Source organism: Lissotriton helveticus, chromosome 10 (assembly GCF_964261635.1).
Source record: "Lissotriton helveticus chromosome 10, aLisHel1.1, whole genome shotgun sequence".
Lineage (NCBI taxonomy): Eukaryota > Metazoa > Chordata > Amphibia > Caudata > Salamandridae > Lissotriton > Lissotriton helveticus.
The window spans coordinates 840,424,651-840,441,085 of NC_136071.1; the positions used below are offsets into that span (position 1 = coordinate 840,424,651).

Below are 16,435 nucleotides of genomic sequence, written 5' to 3' on the forward strand. Positions count from 1 at the left end.
AGGTGGAAAAGATCCAATCTTCCCTGGGATTTATTTTGTTTGTGGTGACAAAGCCTACTACAACCTTCCAGACCATTGGTATGGAACTTGTTATGTGGGAATTGTTTTTCCTAAAGTGTTTCATGTTGATAGAGATTCAGAAGGATTGTTTAAAATTCATAATTATGTAAATAGAGTCAAAAGAGAAACTTTTACAGAAGTTCTGGGAGATATTTTTCAAGCAGTGATACCTTTTGTTGGTATAACCCTAAATGCAGGGAGAATTAGAAAATTGTCCACAATTGTTGACAGATTGTCAACAGACACAGCTGATGGATTCCAATTAGTGAATGTTGAAGTAGTTGCAATCAGATCTATGGTAATTCAAGATCGTCTTGCTTTAGATATACTCCTAGCAAAAGAGGGAGGAGTCTGTGGCATTTTACATGTACAACATTGTTGCACATATATACCTGATGAAAGTAAGAATATAGAAATGTACATTAAAAACATTACACAAATGCATTCAGAGATAATTCCTTTAGAAGAAGATGATTTTACAGGGAAACTTTCAAAAAGATTCCAAGCTATTAAAAATTGGTTTCATGATATTGGTAGTTCAATTCTTGGTAAGATTTTGGCACCTTTGATTATAATAGTATTCATTTTTATTTTGACAAAAATAGGTTGTTTGTTGCATAAGAGAAAGAAGCAGTTGAATGAAAAGAAAATAATCTATAAACTTAGAAAAGAAGAAGAAAGGGAGATCGAATTACAGGAGTTACATAGAGAGCGTTATGCTAATTCCAAAGATTATGCAGAAACAGATTTTTAGGATTACTGATACAATTGAATTTGAATCAATTTCTCGGAAAATTAAATTACAAAATTTTGGGTGTTGGTGTGGTGATTTGTTAATCACCAGATGAGGGAGTTGATGGAGCGAGATAGAAAATAAAATTTTGTTTAAACTCGCAAAGTCACATTTCCATAACGTGAATAATAATATTAATGATTTGTGATGTATTGTATTAATACAACCTAGATTAAACTTTACACATGGGGGGACTAACATGTGTGCTCATAAACGTGCATAAATGTTGCATCTTTTTGTTTGTGCAAAATAATAAAAATAATTTGTCGTTTTAGTTTTTGTCATTACTAACTGCAGCAAATTTAAAGAAGCATGTGCTTATTTTGCTTTTCCTTGTCTATGTGATATCATTTCTACTATTCTAGGTGCACATAAGTCTCATGGATTAATGAAGACTGGTAAATATAAACGCTGCTTTATTTGTTTGCATTTGCTAGGTAACATCAGACTAATTGGGAGGGTTAATTAATTAGTAAACCTAGGGTGGATACAGAACCAACATTATTTCTTTAATTAATACTTTTCTTGTTTTTGTTTATTACTAGAAAGCATAAGTTGACTGCTTTTGGGCCTAGTTTACTCGAGTTTGCTAAAAGCTGAAATTTACTTCTGCACAAGTCACGAGAAGCCCATTCTGAAAAAAGTGTTCGTCAAAGCTGCATTCACAAAGCAAAAACTGATGTGCTGTCATCATTCTGTCGGACGTGGCCAAGGACGGATATGTGATAAAGGACAATTTTGTCAGCTCTAACTTGGCACCCGCGGAAATAAAATGAACACTGTGAGAATATTGATTTACAATTGTTGCAAACCAAGGAAGCTCCTGGTTGCATTCGGAAAAGACAATGGTCTTTAAGAAACGTGACCTAATGGAACTTTTGAAAGTGGGTGACATGTCACTTGTCACTCTCAGCCAATGGGACTTCGAGGATTTTTGAAAACTTTCCTTTGCTCAGTTTAGCTAGCATAGAAAGGTATAAAAGGTCATGCCCTTAGGGATGGGCTGGCTGCTGCTTTCTGACTTTCCGATGAGGGTGAAGTGCTGCTGGACTTTGCGTGGAGCACGTAAGAATCCTCAAAGAACTTTACTATATTTTCCATTTATTTAGCTTAGCTAGGGACTTAGGCTTTAGAAATGCTAAACTTTTGAAATCTTACTTAAACTTTGAATTTCTTATTAAATTGTATTTTTCTTATGAAACTTTTCAAATATGCTTACTTTAATGCTAATAAAAATGCATTTATAAATTTACTTTTTGAAATACCATAATTTAGTAAATAAATTCTTACTTTTGACAAACAAGCTGGTCTTGATTATTCAGAAGTGTAGGTTACTATTAGCTAGATCCCATCGCCAATGGTGGTCGCTTAAATGGTTAGGATTTATCCTAATGACAATATTCTTTCCGCAGATGTATAAAATTGTATATAGTTTGTAGATAATGTATATAAAGATTTAGTCTGACCACCTGATTCAGTAGGCCCAAAATATGTCATGTTTATAAATGGGTCCATAAGTTAGTGTAGAATTTTGTTTATAAGTTATGAAGTTGGGTAGCGTTGTTTATGATATATTTTCTATAGGCCGCTGGATCACTACTCAACTCACGGGGTCACACTCTGCGACTCTGGGCAATAGCTTGCTTAATCTCCACTACGGCCCCTCGCGGCGGGATGCCTGGCTTTCACCTTGTGGACACCCTGCCGGGGTTTCTCACAGGGGAATACCAGGACGGGCTCCCTAAGCAAGCGCCGGGACGCTCACGGGCAGCTGTGCGCTATACAAGTCCAGCACATTTACATTTACATCTGAGGTCTCCCTCTCTCTGAGGTCTCCCTCTCTCTCCTTCCCTCTCCCTCACTCTGAGGTCTCCCTCACTCTGACTACCTCTCTCTGTCTTCCTCTCTCCCCTCCCTTTACCTCCCTCTGTCTCCCTCTCCCTACCTTTCCCTCCCTCGGTCTCCCTCTCCCTCCCATCCTTGCTCTCCCTGCCTTTCCCTCGCTCCTTCTCGCTCTCTCTCCCTCGCTCTACCTCCCACTCCGTCTCCCTCTGTCTCCCTCTCCTTCCCTTTCCCACCCTCCCTTACACTCCCTCCTTCGCTTTCCCTTCCTCCCTTGCTCTCCCTCCCTCTCGCTCAGTCTCCCTCTCCCTCCCTCTGTCTGCCTCCCTTTCCCTCCCTCCCCCTCCCTCCCTCTGCCTCCCTTTCCCTCCCTCCCTTGCTCTCCCTCCCTCTCCCTTTCTCCCTCGCTCTCCCTCTCGCTCTCCCTCCCTTTCCCTCCCTCGCTTTCCCTCTGTACCTCGCTCTCCCTCCCTCTCTCTCCCTCCCTCCCTCCCTCTGTCTCCCTCCCTCTGTCTCCCTCCCTCTGTCACCTGCCTGTGTGTGCCCGGGCTGTGACAGCTTCCAGGCGCACACACAGCCGCACCCCAGCACTTCACAGGTCTTTAAAAGACCAGTGGCATGTTAACGAGGCTTTGTTCACCTCTCAGCGCCCCTACAGCCCCACTCACTCTGACTATGACGGAAATCGCCCGGCCCCCACAGAGCAGCAGAGTCTCTGAGTCGAGCTCTGGTTGCAGACACTCTATGAGTACCCCTGCTCTATGCTGACGATCTAGTAGTGTTTAGCAACACTCGAATAGGCCTTCAAATGCTGCTCAATACCATTGGAGCTTACAATGAAAAGAATGGCCTGGAAATAAATCATTTGAAAACAAGTGTCTGGTATGTAATCATTCTCCTAAGAAAATTAAAAATGGCTTATTAAGGGAAACAGAATTGAAGAGGTTAAACTCTATGTATACCTAGGAGTGAACATAGACGCAAACGGCTCCTTTGTCTTCCAGAAGAAGGCGATAAGGGCGAAAGCACAGGCCATTAATTATGGCTTCTTGTCACTGGCCAGATCCATTTGAGGCCATGATCTGAAAGCCATGGGATCAGTGATGAAAGCCAAATGGTTGCTAAATAGCATTAGGTTGCTTGAATTGGGTGACTTATGGATTGCTAATATCTCTGGGCAAACCTTCAAAAAATTTTGTAAATAAATCAACCAAACTGCAAAGCTGGATGGCAGATGAGGAAAGCCTGTCTAAATGTCGTCATGGGTGGCTGGTGTTGAAATCATATTCTATTTTTAAGAGAATCACCCCTGTTGGCAGCACCCTTCCACCGGAAGATCAAAGTTATTTCTTGCCTTAAGATTTGGAGTGATACCCACACTAGACCGCATGTCAAAATGGAGGAGGGCTGGTTTAAGTGAAGATCGGTCGTGCCGTCTATGCCATCAGGGGAAAGAGACATTGCTCCACATTGTATGCATTTGTCCAGTTTTGATGGTCCAATGAAGATCTCTATTAAGACGTGAGTTCCTCGACCGGGGAATTTGGTAATGTAGGCCTGCACTGGTGGAGTCTATTGACCCATGCAACACAATGCTGAACATTAGACTAACCCAGTTGTTGAATATCTTCAAAAAGACTATCAGCTTATAGGTTGGGCGATGAATAACCTGAAGGGGGTTCCAAATTCTAACTTTAAGACATGATAAACCTGTAGTTTGTAAGTTAAACCTCACATGAGTAGATAATCTCCAAGGTAGTAGTAGTAGTAAAAGTAAGTTTATTAGACCATTGGTCACTAAACAACATGCTACATATTACAATAAATAGTATAAAACATATACAAAACAATTTTGCTGATACTTGAAAAAGACGTTACCTTCACAGACAGTTACTACCTCCCTCCCACGGCTTAAAAATGTCATATAACAATACTCCTAAAATTGCAACCAGCAACAGTCACACTAACGTAAGGATAGTATTTCCACCTAAACACAATTTACTTTGAGCGTGTCCCACTATATTTCCATGCCAATTTCTATCCAGTTATATTTGGTTCCAGCAAAGACGGGCTGCTAGGGATCGCCATAATTAGCTGTTCCCTATCCCGCTATGCTCAGGTAATCACTTTGTTTAACATGGAATTTTAATGACGCGTAGTTTTGCACACCTGCACCTTTACAGGGGGGAACCATAGCCATCTGGCATCGTACATATAACCGCCTCAGTCCTGCATATAAGCACTTTAATTATCTATAGTGATTTATTTATGTGAACTCCAGCCGCCTGTTTGGCAATTTTGCACTTTATACACTAGGGAACAGACCAATCCCCGATCAGCCACTTTTATCCATTTAATATCTGTATTTGGCACCTCTACTTAAATACTTAGGAAGGAAAGTTGAAGAAAATGAAGGCCTAGCGGCAAGATGCGCAGTGGCCGAAATAGATGCATGACAAATCTTTTTATTTTTTTTAATGCATTTTTAAACCTTATGTACTGTATGATCTTGTTTATGGTTTTAATCTATATATATATATATATATATATATATATATATATATATATATATATATATAAACACAAAAGTATGTCTGTTTGTCTTTTATGCATTACTACACTATTCATCCGATTGACATGAAACTTTGGGAAGTTGTTGAGTACACTCCCGCGAAGGTTTCGGGCAAAAAAAAAAAAAAAAGGTAAATATCGGCCCCCGGGGGCCCTCATAATCTTTACATTACTGAACGTTTACAGTTTCCGATGCGACTCGCTTTTGCAATGACCATCAACAAAGCACAAGGACAATCGCTGCAAGTGTGTGGACTAGATTTGGAGAATCCGTGCTTCTCACATGGACACTGTATGTGGCCAGCTCAGGCGTCGGAAAACCTTCTGATTTATTTGTGTACGCACCAGACAGAAAAACAACAAATACCGTGTATCCACAAGCACTCGAATAAATAAACAGAATTAAAACAACACTTTAAAATGTTTTCCATATTAAATGAATAAGTTTCAATAAAAATGACAACGTAAATTGAATGTTATAACAAGTTTCCTTAAATTTTCTTTCTTCTGAGATCGCAGCATCACGCGACAGGTAGGCTAGTTGACTAATAAACTATTGTTGAACACTAATTATGTCACTGGTTTTTTTCTGAGAGCTACGTTTCGTACATAAATTAATATGGGTATTCTGAATTTTGAGCACCTTTTTTCTGTCACCAGCAAGACAGATCAGCAAAACAACAAAATAATTCAAGTGCAAAACTGTGTGGGGAAAGTTTCATGCAAATTTGTCGAAGAAAACCAAAAATGTATTTCCTTTGGAAACAGTGGCATAGCTATAAGGACACAGTGGTGAGAGCCACTGTGCATTAAATACGTATGTGTAGTAATAACTGTGAAAGCAGAGAACAGTGTAAACACAACTTCATTTCAATACCCATTGTTATCCGGTACAGTGGCTTAACGAAACCTGAGGGGGCCCCACCTCCAGCCTTAACCAGGAGCTCTCATGTCAGGGTACTGTGCTGAGGGGGGCTGGAGCTTGCCCACCTCCCGCACCGCGGGGGCTTCGTTACCCCACTGATCCGGTAACGCAAACTGTCCTTACCAGAAAATATCATGGCAACTTATGTTACAAAGGCAACGGTAGGAGAAATAGAAACCATTGGCTACCTCTGTACTCAATACCATTCATAAAATCTTGGCTTTCATTCTACAACGTCGTCGTTTACTAGTAGAACAAATCACCTGCTTAGCAGTACGTCCGAGCGAGAGCCACACATGGCTCGTGAGTGCAAAGTCTAACAACCATGTCGCTCCTCCCCCTGCGCAGGTGGTGGCAACGGCACTCGAGCCAAACATTAATGCCCTGTCGTCATCTCTCCACAACACCACTTTTTCAGTTGAGAACAGTTCGTTGCCAGTAGTGAACACCGACTTCTTCTCTGAGAGAGACACGTTGTAGTTCGAAGCCCCGTCGCTCTCTTTTCAAAAGCATTTCGTACACTTACGGAGCCGTCTCGGCAGTTAGCATTGATTGACGCGGAGCTGGAGGGGACAGTGCGGATAGAGAGGAGGAGGAGAGGGGAGGGGGCAGAGCCCACTAACGTCATAGTAGCAGGGGGCGGGAGTTTAGGGAGAGCGCGCTCGGTCGCTGGCGAGAGCTGTGGCTGATCAGCAGCGCGCGCCCTGTCTTTGGCAGGCTCGGTGGCCGCGCGTGCCTTTCCAGCAACAGAAACACTGCGAGGGCACGCGCTGCCAATAAACTACACAGAGTTGTGTGCGTGGTGGGCATCTGACTAGGTTGCAGAGCGGATGAGGGGGGCTCTGCCACTAGCGCAGCGGAGAGGACGGCTGTAAGAGAGGTGAGTCTTGCCGCATAGATTTCTCTATTTTTTCCTACGTTGTTCGTGGTGTCCCCCCCCTCCCTCCAACCAATGTGGTTGGCTCTCCCGACTCCTGTCTGGCGAACGATCTGCCCCCTGCCCGGACCCTTGCTCCAGCTGATCCCCTTAGTGCGAGCTGGGAGGCGCGTGCCACTCCTGGGCAGTCAAAGGGAGCAGGGGGTGCTCGAGAGAAGAGAAGGGGCGGAGCACTAGAGCGTCCGATCAGGGGGCAGTGTAGATACCGCTCATTGAATGGGCCTCCTGCACTATCTGTGCAGTGCAGGCGGGAGTGCCTGGTTCGGGAAGGGGGGCAGTGCAGCCACAGCTGTAACAGCCCCTGTCTGGTCTGAACTGACGCGTTGAATGGGGCTGCGCGTATGAGAGAGGCTGGGGCCCAGTTTCGCCACGAAAAGAGGGGAGGGGTGCAGCAATACCCGTGTTCCTTTTTATCAGCCCATGTCGGATCCGACATTATGAATGGGGCTGCGTGGGTGGAAGTGCCAGGACCCGGTTAATGTCCCGTGAGCCCGAGGAAAATGGGTGACTTCGTATCTGACATGTGGCTGACCGTCCCCCCAACCCCGCCCGTTCACATTGTGAAATGTTTACTCGCCATTGTCCAGCTCGTGGCCTCTCTGCACAGCGTGTCGTGCTGGTCGCCACTCTGTGGCACAGGCCCCCGGCTTACCTTTACCGCGGCGGCTATATTAAATGAAGTGATCTGATCGCGCAGCGCACGTGTTCACGTAAAGTCTTGTCCAGGCTTCACGTTTTACTCCAAGCTTCTGGAAGTCGAGTGGCTTTTCCATTCCATGTCTGCTACTACTGTGCTGAGCACGTCTTGAACACCTCGTCCAGTATTATCGTGTCTGCTGCAGGGGACTAGTGCACCATATTGCAGCAGCTGAACAGGACGTGCTCTCTCACCAAATGCGTCTCTCTCTCTCTCCCTCGCCTGCCCAAGGAGTACTTCGCAAGCCCTTTTCCATAATTTGATTTTATGCAGGAGAACGAGCAGGGGGGAATTGTAAAGCCACAGTCCTGCAAGGTCACTGGAGGTTACTGGGCTTACCGGAGGCTTTGATTTGGATCTGTGTAGGATTTGCGATAAGACATCTGTTTACGCTACGTGGGGCGATGTCTAACTTCCATTTCTGTGTCCTTGTGCCCCTCTGGGTTTGATGACCAGCACACACACCTCTCTGAATAGAAGACATCTGTCACCTGCGTCACTCGCATACGCCAAGTGTCAGCAGGCCTTTAACTCCACAAGAATGCTGACCAGATATATGAACAACCTTGTTCGTCTCGAGGACAGGGTTGGCGTGCAGTGGTCGTGGTAAGAGGGCATGTACCGGAAAACCTCAGGGCCCATGAAGAAATCCACAGAGTACTCCAAAGGGAATTTGAGGCGATGTCTAGAATAGACTGTGTACTTGCCATGTCTGTATATTGAATTACAGTCACCAGGTGGAATTTAGAGAATATTGCCCATGAAGGAACAACATTGTGGAGACTGCGACACCCAGTGCTTGCTTGACCCCCCCTTGCATAACTAACGTGACTAGTTTTGCCGGATGGTTATGTCCCATACTGGGAGCAGGGCAAGACAGTTGACTGTAGCGTACCACTTACTGGGAGGTTTCACAATTATCGTTCTGCCGAATTTGCTTGTTGGATGTGATCTTTAGGGTACAGGCAAATTATTGTAATGTTTATTTATTCTTACTGTATATAGTTTGTACTGCAACTAGGTTCTTTGACCCACTACTGTAGTTACTGAATTGCACAGATGCACATGACAAAAATATAAATATTTGTGAAACCGCGTTACATTCTGTCGCAAGCATTATAATGTTATTTCAAAAGCCTTAAATTGAAATACTAGTTGGTGTAGCAGTGTTCTGTTGGAGGAATTATGCCATATTTCAATCTTGTCATTCATTCGCATGCTCCAAAATATTTTATTTGGTCCAACGTTTCTCCTTCGACGCATGCAGCCAGTGTGTCTGGCTCTACAGAAATAGCAGTTCTGGCCTACTGGAAGATGTGGGCTTTTGGGGAATCTCCAGTTTTTTTTTCTTCTTTCTTTAGGTAAATGTGTTCTTGTACTCAACCTCTGATCCAATATATAATTGGTTTATAGTATTTAATATGGATGAACTTTTCAGTGGGAGCCATTGCAGTGTTGTTGTATATTAAGGACTTCAAGTGTCTTAATTGGCATTTGGACCACAGATAAATTGAGATAGTGTCTCCGCAGGTAGTAGAAGCAGTAAAACGATGTTTCTGTATTTTAGGAGAATGACCTAAGGCATAAGATATACGGTAAGGCAGCTTCCAAATGGATAAGTGCCGCCCGATGTCTAAAAGGAGAAAAAATTGGAGATGCATTCTGTCGAAATTAAAAACTCACTATTGTTTTGTCAGAGTTGGCACAGACTATTGGAAGCGAGGAATGGCACATATGTAAAATAGCAACAGGCGGGGGAGTGCTCATTGATGTTAAAAGACCAGCAGGCACGTTCATAAACACTGGGATTACAAGCACAGCAAGCAATACAAATACAATGAGTAAAATCAAATGACTGCATATCAAAATGCAGTTTGGCAAAACAATGTGGTAGGAGACTGGTACGTTGGGATTCTGGAAAGTTAACAAACATTGTAGGTGAAATTTAAAAAGCACCCAGTCCTATTCATCTCCAAATGCCAGCATCTGTCTACTCAACATTGTAGGTTTAACCTGTGTACAGTATTTTTATAGTTTTGTTAGAAGCAGCTCAGTGCATAAGATTCCATAACCTTTTAACAGCAAACCATCAAATAACCCTTATGTCAGTGAGTAGATTACGTTTTGCCATTCTCTAATCTTGTTTATACACCGACTGTATGAGTAAGTTATTCTATTTAGTCGTTTAAGCTATGAAGAAATTTCCTGTTCTCCCATTAGAGGAAAAACTGTTTATTTTCATGTAATCGTCTGCCTTTTAGAGTCTTTTTTGTAGGACTTATTGCACTCCTACTACATGTGCATAAATGTTCTGGTCTTGTGTTTAGAGTACACCACATCACAACTTAAGGTAAGGCCTTTCTCTAAGAGACATTGGAACTTGACATAGCTGTGAGAAGTTGGCCTGGTATATGATGTTCACTATTCTAGTGAGCACCTTGCACCAGTCCAAACAACCCTTATGGTTGTAAAGTCAACCTTATAGACCAGCTATCCTAGTGGTAGCATGGACAAAGCAGTCTTAGGCTAAACTCAAGAGGGCATGTGAAGCCAGCTGTTTTACCTTATGTAACCCCTTTAATACCAAGTGAAAGGACACCACACATGTTGTATATCAAAATATATATGTATTTATTTCTAACACAATCCTCTGAACTCTTTATGAGGTCAGAGGCACAAGCACATAACAAGATACTCAATTATAATACAATAAGTTGCACAAAATCCAGTAATGCCCTAGGGGCACTTCGAACCATATAATAAAATAGTGGTATAAGAACCACGTCACGAACAATGGAAAGGCCTAGGGCCTGGAGAATCGCTGGGGCTACGCTGTACTACCAAAGGATAGGGAGCAGGAGGCCCATGGGATGCGCATGCAGTGTCTTTACACGCACGCAAGTTACCATAGAGTTAAAATGGGAACGAAAGAATTGGAAACTAGTTCTTTTAGGACACTACCGGATGGACTAGGGAAAAGCTACTTGAAACTAGGACACTAGGATAGTCAATACCCACAGGAGTACCAAAATACTCGCGTTACCTCACCCACAGGAAGCGGGTGCATAAGTGTCAAAGTGTGTCGGGTTTTGTCGCTGATTCCTATGGAGCCTTGGAGAAAGATGCTGCAGGCGACCAGGAGAGAAGTGTCCGGGTGAATCCAAGAGCGGATCGAGGATGAAGAGTACCTGAAAGCAGAGGGGACAGAGTCTGGGTCACTAGCCAGTGACCAGGAAGGAACCAGGTGATGTCGTGAAGCAATCAGGTGATGTCGTGAAGCTGGTCTCTGCAGCCACGTGGACCAGGAGGCGTCAACGACAACCAGGAGCTGGATACGGACTGTCCCACGAAGGCTCTCGCTGTCGGCGGTGTCTGCTTCTGGATTGGAGTCAACAAGCCTTGGCAAAGGCAACCCACGCAGGAATCGAAGATGGCTTCTTGATCAGACCAGCAAGGTCTGATGGGCTTCTCCTTTTCAGGGAAGCAGGGGCCAGTCTGGAACAACCAGACCAGCGGTGTAAATCAAAGGGTTCGTCGTCACAGAGGCCACTAGCCAACGGGCAAGTGACCGGACAGACGCGTCGAGCAGGAAAATGCAGAAGGGCCCCACGCAGAACTCGTGGAGTTTGGAGAGCTGATCTTTGGTGCAGTTGGTGCTCGGGGCTGGGGCTTCTTAAATCCCCAATGCACAACTTCGAGGGCGCCTCAGAAGTTGCACGGAAAGCAATTCGCTGACTTTCAAAGATGGCCGGTCCCACGTCTCTCGTCGCCTCAACGGGTCTCAGCTCTGTTGTGACTGTGGATCGGGCTGTTGGAAGTCCGGGTCTTGACAGGCCCTGTGCTCGGGCTCCGGCGGGAGCATCGACAAAGCAAACAGTTGATTGCTTGATGGTGCCTGCTTGCACAGGGTGGTCACTCCTTGACCACAAGGGAGAGTCTTCAGTCTTCTATGTCGAGTAGAATGTCGAAGGTCCGGAGTTTCGTTTCAAGTTTCAGTCAGCATAAATCTAAAGTCTTGGGACTCCGCTCCTACCTATATACCGAATTTAGGGGCTGGATTACCTGCTAGGTCCCTCCTATGGGTGGGACCCCGGAAGGGGGTGGTTACACCCCTTTCCCTTTGTCCAGTTTAGCGCCAGAGCTGGGGCTGGAGTGCCAAACCAAAGTTAGCATTTAACCGCGAGGTTCATAATGCACTTAAGAGTATATGGTATGGCAATATCATAGAACAGCTATAAGGACATGGTTCCGAAAGCTGCAGAAAGGCTCAGCTCATGCTAGAGCACCATCTCACATAAAACCAAGCACTCTGCCCTCAGGATTAAGGCCTGCCATAGGAGTGACTTATAGGTGCATATGTGTCTATATATAATGGTAGGTATAGGAATACTATACCTAAGCAAGGGGTGATTACACGACCTTGCCCCAGCTGAGTGATCAGCCAGTTGTGTCAGTTTGGATGGCCAGCCAGGGGTGGCAAAAGATATGCTGCAGCCCCTGGTAGGCCGTGGGTGCACCTATGCCCTGGGTACCTATGGTACACTGTACAGGGACTCACAAGAGTGACCCAAATCCCAATTGGTGATGTACCTAAGGTACATGGAGTCCATTTTATAGATAGAGCAGATAGCCTGGGAGCCTGATTAGCAGGATCCCGGGCCAACTAAGTTGAAAACCAGCTAAACACAAGGCAAAAAAATCTGGGGTGACCATAGTCGGGTATCCACCTTCCTACAATAGCCACATTAAATGGCAGATGCTGATACCCCATCTCACCAACAGATCCCGGCAACCTGTTATTATCCAACCTCTTAACTGAACCATTTAAGGCCCAATTCCAACAAGACAACGCCCTCGCAGATATCCACTACTCAGTAACTGAGATTGAAAGGCACGGGAGAAAGCTTCAAGAGTTGCTTGTGCCCACCCGTGGTCAGTGAGGAGCTGCGGTGACGGGCAGGCTCCGGTACAGACCCAGCTAGCTGTGATCCTGGCTTGCATACAGGGGCCCTTTAAGCTGTCTGATGGGTTGCAGTGTGCTTGGTGGGCAAATGTGTTTCCCGTCAGCAGATGTGACTAAAAGATCAAAAGAAGGTGAATCCCAGCATGAGATGGGACCCAGCGACATAATGGTCTCCAGCAGTTGATTAGGGGTGATTGTGGACTCAACTTTCTTTTGGGGACCAGATTAGCCGGGTCGTATCCTCTTGCTTCCATCTGCTTAGGATCCTGAGGAAAATAAAATTTCTTCTTCCTGAAGATAGCCTCAGGACAGTAGTCACAGCTCTCATTTTGTCGCGACTGGACTATTGCAACAGCCTGTATCTTAATATTCAAAAGAGACATCTCAACCGACTCCAGGTCGTACAAAATGCTGCAGCCAGGGTGCTCCTGGGCACCCAAGGTTTGTTTCAGTGAAGAAGGGACTCTGAAATCTTCACTGGCTTCTGGTGAAACAACGCATAGAATTCAAGGCTCTCTGTATGGTTTTTAAGGCCCTTAAGGGGTCGGATTCGCCTTACATGAGACAACACCTACAATGGTATGTTCCAGGCAGAGCATTGCTCTCCACCGAGGCAAAACAAACAATAATTCCACGCGTCAAAAAGGCTAGGGGGGAGGAGGAGGAGGAGGAGGAGGAGGAGGAGGAGGAGGAGGAGGAGGAGGAGGAGGAGGAGTAGGAGTTTCTTCAGTTGTGCCGCAAAGGCCTGGAATGGCCTACCCTTCCACCTCAGAAGTGCAACTGAGCTCCTCTCATTCAGAAGGGGGCTGAACACCTGTTTTTTTTCTTTGATCAGTCATCTCTTAGCAGCAACCAAGTAGGCAGGGTCCAGCACCAGGACACCTTTGGGTAGCAGTGCGCTTGACAAGCATCATTAACATAACATAACATTGCCTCAAGCTGCTTGTAAGATATCAGGGGCATAGAGATTTTGATAGAGGAAAATGACCCAAACAACACACCTATGATCTGGGTGGTGAATTGTCAGGTTCTGGGTAGCTCTGAGCGGGAGATTGGGCTCCCTGTAGTATCTGCTGCCCAGAGGAGGAAGGCAAATGTTGCAAACCCTCCAGAATGGCGTGGAAATCTTAGCCGAGGTTGTGGCATTTTAGGGGGGCAGAGAGACCTGTGTCAGGAGCCCCAACAAATTGTGGTACCAGGGAATACTGTGAGACACCCCATTTGAGAGATCCAATTGCAGATCTCTTTAAACCCACAAAAGCCCATGGGTGAATTGGGACCTGCCTCTGCTTGGGACCAGTGTGGAACGCTCTTGTTGCACTTCTTGCCCCTACTGTCCAGCTTGCTACCTGCTGACCCACTAAGCACAATAAGTATACAAAACAGTGACGGATGGAATGCTTAAATTAACCCCTGCCACTGGTAATATCTCAGGCCGCATCCCAATCCATCGTTATTTTGCACTCCATGCCAATCAGTCTTGATCCTGCTCCAGTAGGAACAGTCCAGCTTGAAGTGCCAAGCTAGGTCCTCCTTGAACTGGAACACAAGCAACCCAGGACCGGTTTTGCCTAAGTTATGGGATCATAAGTTGAATACAGATTGGTCCCAGTGACAGTGTGCACGGACTGACGAGCCCATAACTGGGGCTGTTCGGGTTGGGCTGTTCCCTTTGGAGCAGGGCCAAGGCTGATTTGCATATAGATAGATCCAAACTGAGGACATGGTGTGCAAAATAATGATGGATTGAGATGCGGCCCAGAAGGATTATTAATTCACGCAGTCCATCAGCCACTGTTTTGTATACTTATTGTGATCAGTGAGCTCATCGGCTCCAAAGCCAAAAACATGGTGGGGCATCCAACACCTTCTCACAACTTTGGAGCAGGGCAGCCTGGGCTACGTCAAAGAGTAAACATGAGACTTGTGGGTCTGGTGGAGGGTTGGGTGGGAGTGAAGCGTAACGACCATCCGTCTGAAGGACATTTCACAACTGCTCGGTGAGTGACATCAAAATACCTATCTCTTTGCCTGTTGCAACTACCTTTTTTTTTAGGCTTGATAGGACCCTTAGGGCAGCAGTTCCTAACCTTTTGACTTATGTGGACTCCCATTGACATTGAACCATTACTTGAATCCGGGGACCCCACTGAGTCATTATTGTAAGCTAAGGATCCCCGGCCTAAGCAATTTCTGTGATTTGAGCCTCAAAACACAAATACAAAAAAAGTGTACACCAAAGAAATGCTCAAATATTGAAATAATTAGTTTACTTCAGAATTAAATATAGAAAGTTTTCCCTGTTTTCAATGTTGCTTCTTCTTTTGTATGTACTTTATTCATTTTATCATATTCATTTTAATATTTATTTTAATATTTGATTCTGTAATACAGTTGCAGACACCTTGGATAAGCCTTGTGGACCCCCCGGGGTCCCTGGACCACAGGTTAAGAACCACTGCCCTAAGGGATAAAAATACGAGAGGTTGAATATTCCCACAGGGAAAATGACCGCCTGAGGGCTCTTGGGGAAAGTAAGCACGGGCAGGGATTAAACTGTCTCCCCCTCTCTCCATCTCCCTAAAAGCCTCAGTGGACGACTGATAAAGTCACTAGGCCAGCATTGATGACTGACCATCAGAAGGCACCCCGGGCATAAATAATGGATGAGGCCTCTGACTGTGACCCAACAGCAACCATCCTTCAAGCTATGCAGGACACCCGCTCATCACTGGACGGGAATATTGGGGAGGTGGCATCCACCATTCTCTTCTTCACCAAGACTTAAGGAATGTTGTAGACTATGTGAGAGAAGCAGAAGGTAGAATGTCCGGGGAAAAGGACATAATCCAAGCACTTCAAACTAATGTTATTCACCTGTTGAAGAACAATAAATAACTAGAAGAAGGAGCAGAGGATGTATATGGGATGTCTAAACATATTAGGATAGTGATCATCCCAGAGTGAGCAGAGTAACGTTAACCACCTCAGTTCGTGTCAACACGGTGGAAGTCCTGGGTACCCGCATATGACGTAGCCTAATGCTTTACAGTCGAAAAGGCTCACAGATTCTTGGCTCCACGGCTGCCCATTGGTGGCCCACCTAGACCTCTTATTGTTTGTATCCTTAACTTTATAGACCACAACGCAATTCTATAATCGTTCTTGCTGAAGGGAGATATTCAATAGGGCTCGGCAACAGCAGAGAAAGTCTGTCCCAACACAAAAACAGAAATGAAAAGCAATGCAGCTTAGCTACATTATGTTGTTCCTGGCCTGCCCTGCAGAAAGTGCTGTATAATGAGAGCACACTTTATGAACATGCACAACCGGCATAAGGGAAAGAACCCCACAACTTGGTGATGGAAACCTCAAGAGGGCACAATGCAGTGAGTGAATGAGTCCCAAAAGAGTGAAGAAGCTGACATTTGGAGCAAGAGGTGAAGCATTCCCTATCAGCAGAGGGCGAAACTGCTGAATACTCAGACCCAATGCTATGAGTAGCATGCTGCACCTTTGCTGAACAGCCTATAAGCAGAGCAGAGCACTGTCAGCTCCTGTCTCACTAATCTTGCTGAGCGGATGCGATCGAATGGTTCTTCCTTTAAATGTGAGTGGTGAAGAAATTGTACTAAACACAACGTGAT

At 45.1% G+C, this 16,435-nt stretch overlaps 1 protein-coding gene and 1 long non-coding RNA gene across 3 annotated transcripts in view; one reads left to right on the forward strand and one right to left on the reverse strand.

Annotated features, from left to right (window-relative positions):
* The window catches only part of LOC144784570 (uncharacterized), a 1,093,066-nt gene extending 1,086,347 nt beyond the window's left edge, over window positions 1-6,719 (reverse strand). The window contains exon 1 of the long non-coding RNA XR_013601680.1: window positions 6,455-6,719. This is a non-coding gene — a long non-coding RNA (uncharacterized LOC144784570). The remainder of the gene's footprint in view (window positions 1-6,454) is intronic.
* A 105-nt stretch (window positions 6,720-6,824) lies between these two features.
* Window positions 6,825-16,435, forward strand: part of PALS2 (protein associated with LIN7 2, MAGUK p55 family member) — an 811,509-nt gene continuing 801,898 nt past the window's right edge. Inside the window, exon 1 of one of the 2 annotated variants that reach the window (XM_078663456.1) lies at window positions 6,825-7,071. The gene's annotated coding sequence lies outside the window, so the exon portion shown is untranslated. The remainder of the gene's footprint in view (window positions 7,072-16,435) is intronic. The other variant, XM_078663457.1, reaches the window with a different exon arrangement.